At 33.6% G+C, this 3,219-nt stretch overlaps 1 non-coding gene across 1 annotated transcript; it reads left to right on the top strand.

Moving 5' to 3' along the window:
- The first annotated feature begins 491 nt into the window (after positions 1-491).
- On the top strand, positions 492-599 carry LOC112718508 (small nucleolar RNA R71). Its single transcript, XR_003160846.1, has one exon. It is a non-coding gene; the product is annotated as a small nucleolar RNA R71 (small nucleolar RNA).
- The last annotated feature ends 2,620 nt before the right edge of the window (positions 600-3,219 follow it).

Consider the following 3,219-nt stretch of genomic DNA (forward strand, 5'->3'; position numbering starts at 1 on the left):
TTTAGAGTTCTCTGTCTGTTGCTGAGAAGATGATGGAAAAGGCTTGCTATTACCAAACCTGTTTCACCCACCATTATTGTTATTGAAGCCTTGTTGAGGCTTCTGTTGATCCTTCCATGAGAAATTTGGGTGATTCCTCCATGAAGAATTATAGGTGTTTCCATAGGGTTCTCCCATGTAATTCACCACATCCATTGTAGGATTTTCAGGGTCATAAGCTTCTCCTTTAGAGGAGGCTTCTTTAGCACTGTCGGATGCAGCTTGCAATCCAATCAGATACTGAGAAATCATATTGACTTGCTGAGTCAATATTTTATTCTGAGCTAATATGGTATTCAGAGTATCAATCTCATGAACTACTTTCTTCTGAGTTCCTGGGCTTCTGCAAGCATTTTCTTCAAATGAATAGATTTGCCTACAGAATGGTCCAATGACATCTTGGATAACTCAGACAGGCCATCATAGAAGATACCTATGATGCTCCATTTTGAAAGCATGTCAAAGGGACACCTTCTGATCAATTGCTTGTATCTTTCCCAGGCTTCATAGAGGGATTCACCTTCTTTCTGTTTGAAGGTTTGAACTTCCACTCTAAGCTTACTCATCTTTTGAGATGGAAAGAATTTGGCTAAGAAGGCATTGACTAGTTCTTCCCAAGAGTTCAGACTGTCTTTAGATTGTGAGTTCAACCATATAGTAGCTCTGTCTCTTACAGTAAAAGGGAAAAGTATAAGTCTGTAGACCTCGGGATCAACTCCACTGGTCTTAACAGTGTCACAGATTTGCAAAAATTCAGCCAAGAGCTGATGAGGATCTTCCAATAGAAGTCCTTGAAACTTACAATTCTGTTGCATCAGAGAAACTAATTGAGGCTTAGGCTCAAAGTTGTTTGCTCCAATGGCAGGAATAGAGATGCTTCTCCCATAGAAGTCGGGAGTTGGTGTAGTAAAGTCACCAAGCACCTTCCTTGCATTGTTGGCATTGTTGTTATTTTCGGTTGCCATGTCTTCTTCTTTTTCAAAGATTTCTATCAGGTCCTCTCCAGAGAGTTATGCTTTAGCTTCTCTTAGCTTCCTCTTTAGAGTCCATTCAGGTTCAGGATCGGATAAGCTTCAACAAGAATGCCTTTATCTTTGTTCCTACTCATATAAAAGAGAAGAAAACAAAGAAAGTATGGAATCCTCTATGTCACAGTATAGAGATTCCTTGAGGTGTCAGAGGAAAATAGGAATAGAAGGATGAGGTAGAGAGAAGAGTTCAAACTTATAGAGAGGGAGAGGGTCCGAATTATTAAAGGAGGATAAGTGTTAGTGATTAAATAGAAAGAGATGGGAGAGAGAGAATTTTTCGAAAATTTTTAAATAAAATAAGATTAGAGTTTAAAACAATTAGTTAATTAAAAAGGTTTTTGAAAAAAAAAGAAAAAAAGGTTGTTAGTGATTTTCGAAAATTAGAGAGAGAGAGAAATTAAAGATAAGAAGTTAGAAAAAGATTTTGAAATTAAAATTTGAAAAAGATATGATTTGAAAAAGATTTAATTTTTAAAAAGATATATTTGAAAACATATGATTGAAAAGACATGGTTGAAAAAGATTTGATTTTTAAAATTGATGACTTGACTAACAAGAAATTAAAAGATTTGATTCTAAAATTCAAATATTGAACCTTTCTTAAGAGGAAAGTAACAAACTTGATATTTTTGAATCACAGCATTAATTGTTAGCAAGGATATTCAAAAATATTGAAAGAATAAATGAAAAAGATTTGATTTTGAAAAAGATATGATTGATATGAGAGGATATGGAAAAGATAAGATTTTGAAAAATTAGTTTTAAAACATGAAAATTTGAAAAAGATTTGAATTGAAAACAAAACTACCTCCTTGGTGCTATCCTGGCATTAAACGCCCAGAATGGTATCCATTCTAGCGTTTAACGCCCATTTGGTTACCTCCTTGGGCGTTAAACACCCAACCAGGTACCCTGGCTGGCGTTTAAACGCCAGAATTCCTTCCTCACTGGGTGTTTTGAATGCCCAGCTTTTTCTCTGTGATTCTTCTGCTGTATGTTCTGAATCTTCAATTCTCTGTATTATTGACTTGAAAAGACATAGTTTTGAATTTTTTTTTTGAATTTTTAATGATGAGAGAGAAAAACAACAAAATGAAACTAATCATGAAAAACAAAGATCAAATAAACAATGCATGCAAGAACACTTTGAATGTCAAGATGAACATTAAGAATATATTTTTGAAAATTTTTAAGAAAAGAAAGACATGCAAGACAACAAACATAGAAATTTTCATACTAGAGACACTAACAAATTGAGAATGCAGATGAGAAACAACAAAAGACACAAAACAAGAGAATTTAAAGATTAGACAAGTAAAATCATCAAGAACAACTTGAAGATCATGAAGAACACCATGCATGAGTTTTCGAAAATTTGCAAGAAAAATGAAAACATGCAATTGACAGCAAACTTAAAAATTGACACTAGACTCAAACAAGAAGCACAAAATATTTTTGATTTTATGATTTTATAATTTTTTTGTATTTTTTCAAAAATTATTTTGAAAAAGAAAATAAGAAACTCAAAATTTTTAATACAAATTCCGGGAATCATGCAATATTAGTCTAAAGCTTCAGTCTAAAAAGATTAGACATGGTCAACCAAGCTTCAGCAGGACATTACATACAACAGCCAAATTGATGAGAATCAACTAGCTCCTGTGATGATAAAAGCATCATCTGAAACTCTAGAATTCATTCTAAAAAATTCTGAAGAAGAAAATAAAAAGAAAAATACCTAATCTAAGCAACAAGATGAACCGTCAGTTGTCCAAACTCGAACAATCCACGGCAACGGCGCCAAAAACTTGGTACACGGAATCGTGATCACACACTTTCTTCACAACTCCGTGCAGCTGACCAGCAAGTGTACTAGGTCGTCCAAGTAATACCTTACGTGAGTAAGGGTCGATCCCACAGAGATTGTCGGCTTGAAGCAAGCTATGGTCACCTTGTAAATCTCATTTAGGCAGATTTAAATGGTTATGGGGTTTTGATAATTAAAAGATGAATAAAATATAAAATAAGATAGAGATACTGATGAGCGGATAATTTATACGCTTTTTGGCGTTGTTTTTAGTATGTTTTTAGTATAATCTAGTTAGTTTTTAGTATATTTTTATTAGTTTTTAGTTAAAATTCACTTTTC

The sequence above is a fragment of the Arachis hypogaea genome, chromosome 10, assembly GCF_003086295.3.
Source record: "Arachis hypogaea cultivar Tifrunner chromosome 10, arahy.Tifrunner.gnm2.J5K5, whole genome shotgun sequence".
Lineage (NCBI taxonomy): Eukaryota > Viridiplantae > Streptophyta > Magnoliopsida > Fabales > Fabaceae > Arachis > Arachis hypogaea.